Raw genomic sequence first — 17,902 nt, 5'->3', positions numbered from 1 at the left:
AATTATTAGACCACCCTTGTTTTCTTTCATTTCTTGTTCATTTTAATTCCTGGTACAACTAAAGGTACATTTCTTTGGACAAATATAATGAAAACAAGAAAAATAGCTCATAGTTGTTTAATTTCAGAGCTGATATCTGTCCATTTTCCATGTTTTCTTGATAATAACCAAAATCACTTCAGTTCTTAGATCAGTACTGACAAAAACAGTGCTTTTAGACATTCTATTTTCTTTTTTGTCTGTTTTTGTCACATGATACTAGTGCTGCAACCAATTAATCGACTCTAAGTGATCCAAACAACTATTCAACCACAATTCTCCTGAATCAAAGCTTTGTTTCCTTCATTTCTCTGCTGTTAAACATTGGTTCCACTGTTGTGTTTCACACGGACGCTTATTTGTGACGCACAAAGAAGCTTCAATTCAGGAAAACTGCAATAGAATATTTCCCTTCAAACAATTCGAGTCGATTAATTGAATCGGGAATTTTTACATTCGCTTCAAGCACCTAATCGATTAATCGGTTGCAGCTCTACATGATACACACAGGAGTTAGTACTGGATTGCATAACCATTGTTTTGATGACTTTTGATGGTCTAATATTTTTTTCTGCCACTGTATTAGACTTAGTTTTAAAGCAGTAAAACTCATTTTAGTTCAACTCAAATGGCCAGACAAGTAAAATAATAATATTAAACCTATACATAATGTCAACTGCATATTTTTCTGAAGTAAAGGTACATTATGAACATGTTTATAATTGCAAACTATGTTTAAAAATATGTGAACAACATGAAAAACCTGATATTGTGCAGTGACAATTTTAATCAGTCTATTCAATGTGAAATAAAATGGAAGTGCATTTTCGCTGTCACTGCACTTATATATGTTCTTTACATCTCTACGGTTTTACACATGTCTACAGTTTTTGCACATATAATTAGCTAACAACTGAATATTCTTAAAAGTATTTTTATAATTGGCAGTGCAATTCAATCTCAAGTGGGTCAGACCAGTAAAGTAGTACCATAACAACCTATAAATAATGACATTCACAAAGTGTTTTCTTTGCTTTAGTACAAAAAAAGTAAAATTATATCATGAACATGTTTAGAATTACAAACTAACCTTTAAAAAATGTAATTAACATGAACAACCTGAATTTTCTTTTAAAAAAAAAAAAAGTGCAGTTTTTATCAGTTTATTCAATGTGTAATAAAATGGAACTATCACTGCACTTAAATACTGTATGTTCTTTACATCTCTATGGTTTTATACATCTATACAGTTTTTGCAGTTTTGTTACTTTTCAGCTTACACTTGAATATTCTTTAAAATATTTTTACAATTTGCAGTGCAATTCAAACTCAAGTGGGTCAGACCAGTAAAATACAATCACAATAACCTATAAATAATGACAACTACAAAGTTTTTTCTTCGCTTTAGTACAAAAAAGTACAGCTACATTATGAACATGTTTATAATTACAAATTATCTTTTACAAAAAATGTGAACAATATGAAAAACCTGATTTTTTTTAAAGAAAAATAAGTGCAGTTTTATCATTATTATCCTTCAGTTTCACAACTTACAGATCACAGTGGATCTACAAATACACAAAACATTTAGTAACAGACAGAATATTGTTAAAATTACACTTATTTTACTTAAGATATTTCAGGTTGTTCAAAGGTTATTCGCTTTTGTGTGTGAAAGGATAGTACAAATCTTATAAAATTAGATTCTAAACACAACAAAAACACAACCTACACCAATGAATTACGGTATATAAACTATGAAAAACACGAAAATATGAATTAGCATAAACTCTACATATACGCAACTAACCACTGAATGACTGAGTTGATGACTGGTGTGAAACAGTTCAGTGGACTGTATCTCATTGTTAAAACCAAACTTCACCTCATTCTTTGACTGTGACGTCACTATCAAAAGGAACGAAAACCACAACAAGTCTGGTCATGTTGAAAGTGCAGAGACATTATCAGAGACTGAACAGACTGAAGACAAAAAGTACCATGACGTCACCTACACAGCCTCTGTGTTGTAGTCGTTCCATCACATTCTGATACTTCAGCCTCAACAACAAAATGAAACTTCCTTAATTTATAACATGACCTTTTAAATCAACACATATAATAATATAATATAATAAATAAAAATGAATATTCTGGCAATTCTTTATATTTTAGTTTAATCCAAGGTCATTTTTTTACTCAACTTTATGTCATAATGTTGTTCATTGAGATGCACTAAATATATTTAATAGCAATTAATGTGTTTGTGCCTCCAGTTACAGCTTACAGTTATCAATAGATTTATAAACACATTTCATTAATTATCATTGTATATAAAAATACAAGGAAATTCAAAATCCAGAGTAAAAATGGAAATAAACAATAGAATAAAGGTTGAAATAAAATGGCTGTAAATGTGAAGTGAATATGTATGCATACCTGAAATAAAATCTCGTGCACCCTGTTCAGATCTGTTCACGTGCATCTGATGCCGCTAGATTCAACAAAACGTCGGCTTTTAATTTGTCACCACTTCCTGTTTGCGTCGTGCGTAAAAGGCGCAGCTTGACGCGCCCTTACGCACAAAGTGGGATATTCCGCGCGGTTGCCACAGAGCCTCTCTCTCTCTCTAACTCTCTCTCTCCCTCTCTCTCTGTCTCTCTCTCGCCCACGCTGCTCCCTGCGTGACGCAAATCCGCGCGTGGGCGGACACACGGGGCGTGGGAGGCTTTCTGCACGGAATACCAAACACAGGCAGGTTCAACACCCACAGAGAGACACAGCAGTTTGCACACTTCGTGTTCTCAAACTACATTCTTATTATGGATCTTCATTTTTTTTTTCATGTTCAACAGTAAATATTGATCAAATTTCCTTTTAACTGATGGATCCACTTTAAAACAGTCATAGTTTTATTATAACACAAAATCACTTAGTTAATCACTTAGACTTACTTTTATTTTTCATGCTATGTTTGTCTGACTGCATTTAGCTATAACTTGAATAGGATCAAAATGAATAATATCACCACATACTGTTAACTGTTCACTGCAATTAATAAACTAATGAATACAATTAACAATGGAATAACTATTAACAAATGAATCAAGTAAATTAAAGTACATTAATGAGTCCCCTATAATGATCCAATAATATTATTTGGAGGTTCTTCTATAAAATTAGTTGGTATTTTCACTTTTGGTAATTAAAGTCTTTTGTTGCAATACTCAGTGAGGATGTCACTATGTGCTTTTTTTGTATCAGTTTGTGCTGAACGTGTCTAATTGTATAAACTTAATGCATGTTTAATGAAATGTGCATGCGACATGTCAATGAATTTCTTTCTAACTATTATAAACTCTGTATTCTACGAGTTTATATGTCTGTTTTGGGATGATTTAAGGAATATTAAAGCTGCTTGAAAACAAGAAGAGATACAGTTTACCTATAACTATATTAAAACTGGAGAAATCTTTCATAGGATGTGATCTTGTTAAGACCTCTGTGCTATTGGGATTTAAAAAAAGACTGTGGATGAATGAGCTCATTGTTCATCTTCAGTGGTGGACCGTCAGGGCCTTCATGGCTGGCCCCATAAAAAAAAAATAAAATAAAAAAAAAAATTATCCCATAAAGACCCAAAGAGCCACCAGCGACAAAAAACATCCACTGATCTAAACTGTTTAATACCTATTGATCCATTAATCCTATCAATTGCTGTAAATAATTGGTGTAAAAGTCAGTGTGTCATCTTTTCATGGTCATCAGATATGACCCATTTTAACGTTCGGAGGCTCCATAGTGCATGTGGAAACACTGTCATCTTCTACAACATTGATTCCCCAGTAAAACCCATTGAGTTAGATAAATGACAGAGGATGGAGACACTTGTTTTATGTTCAGTTAAGGATATATTTTGTTGAAAAAGTAACGTTTTCTTCATTTTTCTCTGTTTCTGATACTATGACAGTCAACTTTAATATGAGCTTTTATGAACATCTACATGATCAGTGAATGAAATGTAGGAAAATACCTGTTTTTTATTGGAAAAAAAAACAAAAAAAAAACTCAAGCACAAACCTCTGTCAAGGCAGATCAGTTGTCTGCCCCCCCCCCCCCCCCCATCACCACCAAAATTTAATCATTTGTTCCTTGTGCCAGTATCAACATTTCCTGAGAATTCCATCCAATTCCGTCCATAACTTTTTGACTTATCTTGCTAACAGACAAACAAACAAACCCACAATGAAAACATAACCTCCACCGTTTCTTGGTGGAGGTAATAAATGGTGATACATCACTTTAGAAAGGTTAAATATTGAGAGAAATTCATTTGGGGACTGCTATAAAAGTAGCACTGGGTCTTTATGGGTTAAGAGTGTGTAAAGTGTCTCTCTTGTGTATTTAGTCAGTTTCATTGGTGTAATGTCCACAAAACTTCTTATGGTTGATTTTGTCAAGGTTGAACTGAAATATCCTACACCCAAAAAGTCCCTGTAACCCCACAGTGATTTCATGTCGCCAGGGTAGCACTACAGATTCTGCTAACCTTTTGTCGAAAGACCGTAGATCTGATTTACAAGAAGAATTATTGAGAGAATACTCCGAAAAGTGCATTCTGATGTTAAATAACAGGACACCCTCTGGGCCCAGTATCATGCCCTGTGGTACCTCTGATTTTTTTCATGATATTTCTACATATGAATGTGAATTAAAGTGAAAAGACGATGGCACCTGGTGTCAAAGCTACGCCAGATTTTGTTCCAGATTTACTAAAAATTACTTTTTGGAGATTGCGAAGATTTTATGAGCCGTTTCAGACTATAACTATTCGCATTATGAGTGGCTAACAGCTAGCACAAACACAACATGCTCTTATAATCACCATGTTTACTTTTTGATATAAGTACCGGGACATGGAATTATTCTGGCTTATACAGTCTGAACAGCTACGGATACGGATAATAAATAATACAGGATATCTGCAACATACCAATAAACTATTCTTACTTTAACATGCATTCAAATTAAGGGATCTGGTGGAATTTAAAACAGCACAAAAATTATACAAAGCAAGAAATAAATGACTTCCAAGTAATATACAGTATGGAGAGAAACTAAATATGAAAAAAACAAACAAAAACATTTTGCTAGTAAAAAAAACTTGGCTTGTTTATGTGCAGTTTAGTTTGGCCAAATTTTTTAGCCAAGACACTGAAGGTGATAGGAGAAGAGAGCAAATCACATGAAAGCCTGATGTTCATGCTAAAATAGAGAGATTCACATGGCTGTGAGTGACCTGAACAGACTCAAAGCTGAGTTAAAAGTCATACATAACATGTCAGGCCATGCATGAAAGAGCTTTATACAGTCACATGCCTGATTCTAACAATCCTCTAACAATTTACATCAGTGAAATACAAAAATACAGACCAATATGATCTCCAGTCGATCAGATCCATAAAATAAAAACATGATAACCTATAAATGTCAGCTACAAACTTTAGTCTTTGTTTTAGTGTAAGAAAGTAAAATTACATGCTGAAATTGTTTACATCTCCAAACTATCCTTTAAAAAATGTGAATAACATAAACAAATATGAACAACCTGAAATTTATTGAGAAAAACAAGTGAAATTTTAACAATATTATGCCTCAGATTATCATTTACACATGTGCATTGCAACTTCCAGATCACAGTCCACATCTACAAATACACAAAACATTTAGTAACAGGCAGAATATCATAAAATTACACTTACTTCTCTTAAAATATTTCAGGTTATTCACATTTTTTGAGAGGATAGTTGGTAAATGTAAACATTTCATGTATTTTTCCTTTTTTACATTGAAACAAAGACAAAAATTTGCATTTGTCATTATTTATTTATAAGTTATAATGATAGTATTTTACTGGTCTGTACCACTTTAGATCATATTGGTCTGTGCTCCTCAAAGGCTGACTTAATTACAGAAAATCAACACATTCGATACATCCACGTAACCAGAGAAACATCAGCTGAAAGTTCAACAAAACCAGAACACAACTCAAATAACCACTTAAATGGTCAAATCTGTAAACCACTAGAAGAGTCTAAAATGAAAATACCAGATTTTTTAATGAAAAATCCAAAATTCAGAGGATAATATTATAATAAATGGTGATAAATCACTTATAAAAGGTTAAATCCATTTTGAAATCACTACAACAGGGTTAAAACTAAAGTGTGAAGCCTGTTTTGACAATATACACAGGAGAAAGTACAGGTATTTTTCTGACAACTTTTAAATTTTACTCCCAAAAACAAGTAGAATAATGAAGTATGATATTGTGTAAAGTATCACAGTTTTATTTAAGGTTTAATGTGTAGATTTGGTTTGTTTTAAAGGTTAAAGCCTGTAAGTATAACTGAAATGTAGCTATTCTGCTGAAAACATCACTTGTTCTTCAGTTTTTTCTATTTTGATATTATAACCTTTGAATTTACTCTGAGCTTTAATGAACGTCTACATGATCAGGGAATTAAATGTAGGAAAATACATGATTTACACTGAAAAATGGAAGTACATTTACATTTATGCATTTGGCAGACACGTTTTTCCAAAGCGACTTACAGGGGAAAAACCAAAATAAAAGGATAAAATACAAGAATAGATTAAAGACATAAAACAGCTGTACAATTAAAAACAGCGTCGTACAGAAGAATAAAAAAGCAAAATGATAGACTAAAATACAAGAATAGATTAAGAAGACATAAAATCAGCTGTACAATTAAAAAGTAGTAGTAGTAGAAGTACTATATTACTACTACTACTACTACTACTACTACAACTACTACTACTACTACTAATAATAATAATAATATAATAAATGGTGATAAATCACTTAGAGATAAAAAATGAATTTAGAGTCTGGACAAAAACACATCTGGGTGGTACTCAATTTCAGTACATTTCATTATATGCCTCTAATGCATCTGTGTGACATTAATAATGTAATAAAAAGAGTCTGAGACATAGTTTTGCTCGTCACTGAATGACTTCTGTACAACCACACTCACGTATCTGGAAGAACAGCAGCACATGTATGTCAGTCAGACAAGACAATATGCAAATGTTCACATCAGATTTCACAACTTTACAATCAGTGCTGATGTGACGAAACATGTAAATGATTTCCAACACAGGGAAGTGGCTGGCACAAAGCCCTGGGTGGAATATCCCTGTGTATGTGTGTTATGATGGTTAAAGTTAAGGTAACTAATCCCCTCGTGGCCACTTCACCCTCTATTTAACCAAGTGATACGATTTAATTCACTGTCATGTTTCACAAATAGCGTCAGTGTTCAGTTTGTATGTGGAAAATAGACATGTTTTAAATCCAAATACTATGTTCAATGTTTTGTTTTCTTCTTGTCTCATATTTCACATTATTTTCATCTTGGTAGATTTTGTTATGTCATTTGTCATTATGTCGGATTGTATTTGTATTTTGTATATATTCATTTATTTATTAAGAAACAATGCATATTAATGAACATATTACTACTTCTATTATTTACTACTAGTGCTTATATGAGCAATAGCCTCTTTTTGCTACTGTTTTTGGGGTTATTGTTAAGATTTTCTTTTCCTTTTCCCCTTCTAATTCTGCTTATATGGGTACATTCTTTGTATTTACTGGAACCTTAATTTACCGGATCAGTAAAGTTCTATCTGATCTAATCGGCAAATACACAAGATTATAGCCAAGGCTAATTTTCACCAAGGTAGTTGCATAACACAGCACATATTATACAACATAAAGAAATGCTAACAGTCAATATATGATCAAATATAGAATACAAAATATAAATAATACAAATAAAAATTAAGGATAAAATTAAATTAAGCCTGCTTTAACACACAGATATTTGTCTCAATTGATTATTTGCTGATTTATTGGTGCATTATACATCTGTCACAAATTTTCAACCTTACGAGTAAAAATAAACTATCAAAAAAGTTGTGTTGAAGTCAGACTGAAACCAAACTGAAATCATGGCCAAGATCTACATTGTGTCATGGTCTATGTCCTCATTATTTATCACAAAAATATAACTTCAGAAAAATAATTAGTTGCCATAATGATGCACATCACTAAACACCTACTAAAAGGGATTTTAATTAAATTTTGAATCCAAACTCTACGTGCTGAGACAATAAAATTAATTTGAAGTAAAAAAGATAATTAGCAAAGCCTCTGTTTCATTAGCATCATACTCATTACAAAGAAATATATTTATACAACACTAAATCATTGAAAACTTCTACACTGGTAGTAAAAAAAACCTAATAAGACAAGCATTGTTCTCACATATGTAGGAGAAATTGGGTTTCAGGTGCGGATCGGGTAATTAAAGGTACAACGATCTTAACCAAACAGCAGCTGGAAGAAAATATTCCTCCAACTTTGCATACCTCACAAAGGATTAAATCCCGAACCCAACGTCCCATTGCACTGACAGCAAACTCACGACTTGATGAAAACTTTTAATATTTGCTTATTGGAGGAAGCGTAAAAAATTGTCGGATCTAAACGTTTGTCTCTTGACAGATTGCGGAGTTACGCCCTCAGCGCTTATCTGGGCCGCTAACAGCTCCAATCACATCTGTACGCGATCACTTTGACTGTCTGATTCCCCATCAATGAGCTATTTTGGGGAATTAGGCCAGCCTCTACCAGTGTAACACCCTGGGGACAAAACCAAGAAAAGCTTTTGTCAACCCCTTCCAAACCCCCCCATCCCCCACCCCACCCCACCCTCCTCCCACCAGCAGCACCTCCATCACACTCAGAACGTGGCAAGAAAAAAAAAAAAAAAACAACTAAAAATTACAAGACGTTTACAGTTGAAGCCGCTGTTCCTTTCATTTGTCTTCAAAAGCCCAATGATGAGAAAACTACTATTTGCAGAGTGTGTATGTGTGCCAGTGTGGGGGTGGATGGGGTGGGACTGCTTGCTTTTCAGATCCTCTAATTAATTTCAGAAGGAAACTAAAACAAATATCAAAGGAAAATTGCTGATTATGTTGGAATATGAAACCCTACAGGAATATCAGAACATGTAACACACCGACATTTTCAATCTAAGGTGATTCACTATGTTTTCAATGCATAAAAAAACCTCCTCAAAATACGACAGCAATATTTATATACAGCATTATTAGCCCAGAAACATGTTGGTATGTTCAAGCGTCATGAGACTTTGAAGTTTATTGGACCTCTAGATTCCCTTATTAGATTTTTTTTGTACAGCAGTCAGTCACAGAGCTGTGTTTCTACCTCAGATAAAACTATTTTAAGAGTCTTACCTCCGTTTTGGAGTTTAGCTTTTAGGTGCAGCTTGGAAGGCTGTTGGTCAAGTTCTAAGGGTATCGACCTTGACCTTAATTTTCAAGGTCAAATTGGGGTCAATGATTCAGATTTGGCCTTTGGAGTCTTTAACTTCCAGATCGAAGCAAATTGATAACTGCGTCTCAGACCAATTAGCCTTGACATGCGGAGTCCCCCTGGGAACTGGTCTGGGACCTCTATTGGTCAACAATATGATTCCTTTAAGCCAGTTAATATGCAGTAAAAATGTATCCTACCATAACTATGCAGATTTACATATATATACATTTTACCTCAATTATTTACATGTTTTACCACAAATAACAAGATGACAAACTGCATTTTACACCAATTATTTACATGCATTGACAGGATCGGTGGATCAACAGGTATTAATCCGTCGATGATTGTGGTCAATGATGGATGATTACTTCTGTGACGGTTAAACAAACAAGAATGCAATTTAATTTACTGTTGAACAGTTGCTTCAAAACAATAAGGTTATTTTCCCCTAAAACAAAAAAAATACAAAAAGGCAATTGTTTATATGGAAGGAGGACATGATTTCACATTAAACCACCACCTTCCTACATGAGTTACATGGTCGATGGCGGATGTTTGGGTCTTTATGGGTTAAAAACCATATTAATGATTAAAATTATGTTTAAGCTCCAAACATTTGCTTTTTATATATGTATCCAATCAGACACATTTAAGTCTTTTTTGAGAGAAATAATCACTTTTAGTTTGATAATAATTCATGCATAGCAGGGTTAAATAACATTAATCAGAACAACCAGAAAAAGTGGAAATTGCATTTTTTTATTATCTAATCAGCAGAAACAATGTGGTCTGAGATGACAAAAATGCACTTTTTTTTTATCACTGACATTATGTGATTTTTATTTTGTCACAGACTTCCTAAATGAGTCAGTTTAAGTCAAATACAAAATGGGACTGTTTGTCAAAGTACTGACTGAACTTTCATACTTAGCATTAATGATGTGTTTTCCAAATGCACACATGGAGCAGGTAGGCAGGTAGGATTCCAGTCCGCCCACCTTCAGTGTCTAAATCCATGTCTGGCTGCTCTGTTTGTGTGTTCGTTTTAGTGTGTGTGTGTATGTGTGTGTGTGTGTATATGTGTGTGTGTATGTGTGTGTTTGTTACTATGCAGATATGACCTTCTAACAGCGTTCCCATAGATCAGCCTCCGAGCAGACGGGGATCAAATCAAATTCTACGAGACACGGAGGGATGAAGGAATATCAGTTCCATATCTCCATGTTCTGACCTCCTTTCTAACCTCCCACCCTCACCTACACACACACACACATATATACACAACTCGATATTTAACAACAACAACCCAACAAGAACAAATTAAAACGAGCGTGCTGCCAGGAAATAGGATGTCCACCCACACTGTGAGGTAGGTTGACACCCAGGCTGCCAGTTCCCACAAGTCCCAGTTTTCCAGTTTACTTTATGATAGACATGAGTTACATCTACACAACAGCACCATTAAAAACCAGCAACATCGTCTACGGAGGTTTTTGCAGCTTAAGAACCTCTAAATACTTGTCAAACAAAAAAATGATGAGGGTTTTAGTCAGACATGTATCCCCTTGTAGACTATTATTGCAAGTTCACCTCAATATTCCATTGTTTTCTTAATAAGGTGCTGCTCAACACTCTTTGTGAATGTACATATCTTCACCTTCATTAAATAATTACCTAAGTAAATATTTTGAAAAAATGACTTTTTTGCCCAAAATTATCAAATGTTCAATTTCTGGTTATGTTTTTTTATGTTTCCTCTGGCAATTATTTTACAAAGGCGATGATATTATAACTGTGTATGGTCACAACATTATTAGATATATAAAGATACTATGGCAATGCAAACTGAAGGAACAAACAATAGTCGCTTTTCCATCGACCCTCAAATTGTGCGAATATAATTTTGGCATAAAAATGTACCTCGTGGAAAAACGACAATTTTGCCAAAACCCTTGTCATTTTTCACTAAAAAGCTTTTGCGCTGTAGGTGGTTTTCAGGCGTAGTGCAATTAGTATATGCCAGTGCAAAAACTTTTAATCAAAAAAATTAGAATTTTAGTGAAATTGTCATTTTCCATTAAGTAAATTTCAAATGCGCAAGTTATATTTGCGCAATATTAGGGACAACAGAAAAGTGACTATAGTTAGCCTATTATAGTTGTTATATTCAAATTAACTCCATTTAATTTTGCATTTACGTGAGAGCTTATTTTGAGCAAGACATTACCACTCACTTACTTTAAGATTTTTAACCCTATTTATCTGTTTTCAATCAGAGTTTGAATGACTGGCCATTTACAATTACTTGAAGAAGAGCTGAAGAAGCACATTCACTTAGAAAGTGGCTAAAATAAAATAAAATTAAAAAAAAAAAAAAAGCAGTTATATTGTTGTACTACAATACACTTATAGTTAGTTCCTGTAGTTAGTCTCCAGTAAACTGAGCATCTGCGTCATAGCAACAACACAATTTTTTAAAAATACATAATAGCAAATGCATATAGGCAGTAAGGGGATATACTTTTATGGCACTGAATAATGCCTGGTTGTCATGATCTTTGTTAAAATGAAAATTTGTATGAAATCGGTCATTTCAGAGCTGGTGTTGAAGCCAAGGTATTGGTACCAGTGCTGAAAGATTTTAATTTCCAGCTCTGTTCAAGCATTTATTGTTGTTACTCAAGTGTCAGGTGTTTTCCATCCTTCCTCTTAGAGTCAGTAGATGTTGCTGTATTTATGAATATCCTCCTTATTTTTCATATTTTTTAAAATAAATGTAGGCATTAAGGGGTTACAGAAAATACTGGAAAAGCCTTATGACTTTGCCACAAAATTATTAAAAAGCTTCCCTCTCCTTAAGGTTTTTAGAAACTCGATGAAATCCTCCGACTTTTCCTGAGCTGGGAGATTTTTTTCTTTTTTTGATAATGTTCTGAAAACTAAAAAACACCAATCATCCTTTCATTTAGTCCTAAAAACATAAAAAAAAACAAACCACCGAGAGCAAGAGTTACAAGGTTTTCACACGACAACAGCAATCTGCTTTCATGTCGTCCTGTCAATCATTCCCAAAGAGTAGGCGTCACTTTTTTTTTTTTTTTTTTTTGCCTCGTCCTCCCCTCCCTGCTGAAACCTCCAAACAGTGGATGTTTCTCATTTGGCAAGAAGCCTCTTCGTATTTCACTTTTCAGTTCAGGAGACGCCTGTTCGTTTAATTTCTGCAGCAGCTCTCCTCTTTTTTTCCCTCTTCTTCTTCTTTTCTTTTCATTGCAACCCCCCCCCCCCCCTTCCCTTCCCTTCCCTTCTCCCCCCCGGAGTAGAAACACATTTCAATGACACGCCCACGCCTGGGCCTGTCAGCCCCTCGCCCTGTCAGAGCGCCCACGCTGCTCTGCTCCCCTCAGTCCCCTCCCCTCCCTCCCCTCGCCTCCCCTCCCCTTTCCCTCCCTCCCCTTTCCACCAACCCACATCCTCAACACTTTGCGCTCAAAAAAAAGCAGCTCTTTTCATCCAAGTTCCTCTTTTGGAGGAAAAAAAAAAAGGAGGAACAACAGAGCGGCATGATTCAGTCTCCAGGCGGTGGTAGTGCTTGTCATGGAGTGTCCCTTTTCATTTGGAGGGAATATGGGTTACAGCACGACTGTGATGCCAAAAGCAGGAGTTTAACCCCTTTATAGACTGTTGTGGAGAATTCTCCTCCATATTCCACTGGTTTTGTATTAAGGTGCTGTTGCAATTCCAGTCTGTTGTTAATATGTATATAGTTATTAGAGTTGTATTACTATTATTATTATTTTATACTGATTGTCTTTTACATGATCTTTATGCTGCACATTTTTTCCTCGCAGTTTATTCTGTTGCTGCCTTGACCATTGAATTTCCCCATTGTGGGAACAATAAAGTCTAATATCATCCAATCCAATCTAACTCAACCCAATCTAATGTAATGTAATGTAATCTAAGATAACTCAACCCAGTCTAATTTAATTTAATCTAATTCAACCCAATGTAATGTAATCTAATTTAATCTAATCTAATCTAAACTAGTCCAATCTAATCCAATCCAATCTAAACCAGTCCAGTCTAATCTAATGTAATCTAATCTAATCTAGTCTAATCTAATCCAAACCAGTCGAATCCAATCTAATCTAATCCAAACCAGTCTAATCTAATCTAATCTAATCTAATCTAATCTAATCTAATCTAATCTAATCTAATCTAATCTAACACTCTTTGTGAATACACATGTTACCTGGTTATCTATGATCCGTGATGTTCATGGATCAGTTTCAACACTGTTATTTATGTTATTTTTTTGGTATTTCCGTCATAAAGTGATGTTAAAGACCCACAACGAAATAGTCTTCTTTTTTTGGTTTAACATACTGTCTTCAATATTCTGGAGCGTCCCGAAATTTCTCTTTCTCTTTTGTTCACCTTTATATTTAAATCCTACTTATGTATGAACTGATCACTAGAAGCATCAATAAAATAATCTACATAACTAAGAATGGAGAATTTGTTTAATTACTATTATGACAATTATGCTGCATTCACGTGCTGTTGGGAAGATCACATCGTGTAGTAATAGTGAATTCAAAACTATGAGTGTGTTGTGTTCAAGTGCTTTTGTTGTCATAGTGAAATATAAATGTCTGACATAATTTACCATGACCTGCTAAAACAGTTTTGGATGTGTGAATTCATCTGCTACAGCATTGTTTTTGCAAATTGAGTACGCTATAAATGTGCAAAATCATCAGCTAACAGCAACAGAATGTTAATAAAACTTTATTTTCATCCTTCGCCATGAACCCCTCGTTGCTCTCCGCCATGTTGAAAAGTTCAAAGGTTATTTTCATCAGCTTTTCTTCAGCTCGAGGATCAAAATTTTTTCCCAGTTCTCACGTTGAAAATGCGTTCATGTGCAATTTTCAAGTTCGCAACTAGTATTTAACATAATTCCCATAGCACATAAAAGCAGCATTATATTAGATTAAATGAACCTTTATTAATCCCACAATGACAAAATATCACTGACAGCAGCAGGACAAAGTTATAATAGTAATGCAATAAATCTCTATAGACTATATACGCAGTAACATTATGTCTAATGTCGCTAATTTGCGTCGTCATTATTATAGGTGTTATATTCAAACTAACAATTTCCACTTAATTTAGCATCTGCTTTACAGTAACAACACAAATAATGTACTTTTTTATATCCTCCTATGATCCAGGAAAGTAAAAGTTTTGGCTTTTTTACATTAAATAATTACCTTGATCTTAAACAGGATGATGCAACAGTTTTTTCACATCCTTTTTTCGTTTCTTTTTTTTTTTTTTATGGAATGTCCTTAGCAGTGGACAGTGTTTTTTTTTAAGTAAAGTTGTGAAACTCTTGTCAACTACAGAAGACGAAAATGCATCGCTGGGTCTCAGGAGGATGTAATTGTGCATACATTTGGACAGTAAGAGGTTAAAAAAACAACAGTCCCCCTCCTCTGCTCAGGAGTTTGGTGCCATTTGCCTCCTATTGTTGTCTCCACCCTGTGTTGTGTTGCCATTTAGGTGGTAGACACGTTCTTAGACGGGCGTGGAAGTGACAGGGACAAAAAAACTAGTTGTGGAATCAAAAAAATGTGCTCAAAAAGTACTTGAAGGGTTTTTCTTGTTATAAAAGTGCAACATATTTTGTGAGTTTGCGATGGAGGCCAGGGCTGGTGTGTGATGCAGCGTTGGTGTGCGTGTTAATATGCACGGCTAAAGCTAAAGCCGGTGTGTTTTTGCACACGCTCGCTGGTTAGCAGAGTCTTACTTTGTGTCTGTTGAGAAAGTGTGGGATGGTATGAGCAGCTTATGTCTGACTGAACACGTGTGTGCATGCGTGGGTGGGGAGTGTGTATAGGGGCGATGTGTGTGTGCGTCTGTGTGAATGCGAGTCGGTCTTTGCACACACGTTACACTCGTGGGTGTTTTGGGCAAGGATGTGTGTGGGCGTCGAGTGTGTAGGCGGAGGTTATGTGACATACAGATAGAGACTGCAGTGTTCCTGCAGTGTTTACGTGTGTGAAACTTTACTGCAGAGTGTGGACTGCAGAAACAGCTATAGGGGCCCGGCTGCTGCAAATCTGACACTGTGGAAATCTGCTGCCTTCACTCTCATACCACTATTTTAAGTCCAAATCACCTCCAAGAACAAACACCTTGGGAATGTGTCACTGCCAAAACCTTTGCCTGACACCTCAGTGTGACCCATGATTCACTGATTAATCAATCAAAACCACCGAGTACAAAGTGAAGCACCATCTATTCTCATAATCTGTTTATTTTGAGCAAGACATCATCACTCCTTTGTTCACTGAGCCCGTTTACACGCAGACTAATACTCCACAAATACACAAAACAATCAGTCACAGGTATAGCAATGTTAAAACTGCACTTTTTTGTTTTAAGACATGTCATGTTCATATTTATTCAAGTTATTTGCATTTTATATGAAAGGATAGTTTGTAAATGAACATTTTCATGTAATTTTTACTTTTTACCCTCGGCCACACTGGCCGCGGGGTTTTGTCATCAGTCATCCGTCCGTCCGTCTGTCCAAAAACTTTGGCATGCGCCGATAAGTCAGACCATTGGGTGGCAGTAGTGCATCTGATAAGTCAGGCTGAGGGTTTTCAAGTGAGCGCACAATATGTCTTACATTAAAACAAAGTGAAAAATTTGGAGTTGTCATTATTCATAGGTTATTATGATAGTATTTTACTTTAGATCCTATTGGTCTGTACGTGGAACCTGAACTAAAATGACTTTAACATCCTTGATTGTTAATATCTTCACTGTAATTTTTGCATTTCACAAGTTCATTGCATGGGAGGGATCGGACCCTTTGGTGGGCCGGTTTAGGTCCACGGACCGTATGTTTGACACCCCTGTCTTAGAGTATTGTTTTGATCATAGAGTGGTTGTGAAAATTGAATGTGTGTATCTATCCATCTATCCATCTGTCTATCCATCCATCAAATCATCCATCCATCCATAGAATCATCCACCAAACCTACCCACCCACCCACCCGTCCGTCCGTCCGTCAACAGGGTAGTCAAACAACAGGGAAAATGGGGAAACTTAAACATAGAAGATCTAAACCAGGGGTGTCAAACATCATAGAGTCCAATCCCACCCATGACATGTACAAATTACACTGAAGATATTAATAATCAATGATGTTAAAAACATTTTAGTTCAGGTTCCACATACAGAATAATATGAGCCAAAGTAAAATACTATCATAATAACCTATAAATAATGACAACTACAAACTTTTCTCTTTGTTTTAGTGTAAAAAAGTAAAAATTACACGAAAATCTTCACATTTACCAACTATCCTTTCACAATAAGTGTGAATAACCTGAACAAATACGAACAATAGGAAATGTCTTTAAAAAATAAGTGTAATTTTAACATAATTTTGTTGATGTTTCTCAAATTTAGGTTAATTTAAATAGAAAAAACAGGAAACAAAAGGCGAAAAATAAACAAAACTAAAGGTTGTATTATGGCACGATGGTTGCAAATTTTGTCTTACTTTCCTGCTTACTTACTTAGCTAATCTCTTGTTTTGTGTTACGTTGAAATGATTCCCACAGGAAACAAATGGACCAGAGTTTAACAGGTTTTAAATTGTTAATCAGTAAAAGCCTTAGTTGGACGTGATTGTGGTTTCATAATAGATACATCCATATTTGTGGACTTAAATACAGAAAACAAGGCTTCATGTCTTGTTCATGCTGAATTTATATATAATTATATTCACAACTTTTTCTTTCTTATTTTACCCTTAACCCCAAACCTTTTTACCCTAATCCTTATGTTTTTATGTGTCAACTGCACTTCCTGCTTTCCACCATTCAAGCTGTTACTATGACATCCCAAATCACAACCACTTATAATCTTTTATTTATTACAGTTTGTGCATCGTCAGACTGACTCATCCTGCTCTAAAGTCGGGCTTTGTTTGTGGCACTGCGGCCTTATGGGTAAAAACACTGTACAGTGACTGAAAAGCTGAACCACAACTTAAGTGTCAAACAACAATCCCACTTTTCTGAATCACTCCTGTGTTGTTCGGTGTTACCTTTACCTGGGTCTAATGTTGAGCCTCGGAATTCTTCACTTTCTTTTTGGTCTCAGAGAAAGTACTTTTTTCAAAAGGACTAAAAAGACGAGTGAGTCAGAAGTGGTGTTAGCATCATAAACCCGGTTTGTATAGCTCCATACTTACACTAAGACTTCAACAGCTGTACAGTAGTAAAAAGGACAACACCACATGAATATTAAAGCTCATTTCACTTTGTGGTCGAAGGAGTCGCATTAAAAGTCTACACCAAGCTTTTAAATTGATCTGATCTCAGACTTCCTGT

The 17,902-nt window shown here is 35.0% G+C and overlaps 1 protein-coding gene across 1 annotated transcript in view; it reads left to right on the top strand.

Moving 5' to 3' along the window:
* LOC115431961 (NACHT, LRR and PYD domains-containing protein 3-like) overlaps nucleotides 1-17,902 on the top strand; it is a 592,418-nt gene that overhangs the window by 163,442 nt on the left and 411,074 nt on the right. The gene's annotated exons all lie outside the window — the stretch shown is intronic.

This window comes from Sphaeramia orbicularis, chromosome 2, assembly GCF_902148855.1.
Source record: "Sphaeramia orbicularis chromosome 2, fSphaOr1.1, whole genome shotgun sequence".
Taxonomy (NCBI): Eukaryota; Metazoa; Chordata; class Actinopteri; order Kurtiformes; family Apogonidae; genus Sphaeramia; species Sphaeramia orbicularis.
Note: the sequence above shows the minus strand (reverse complement) of the source record. Positions and strands in the feature narration are given on the sequence as shown.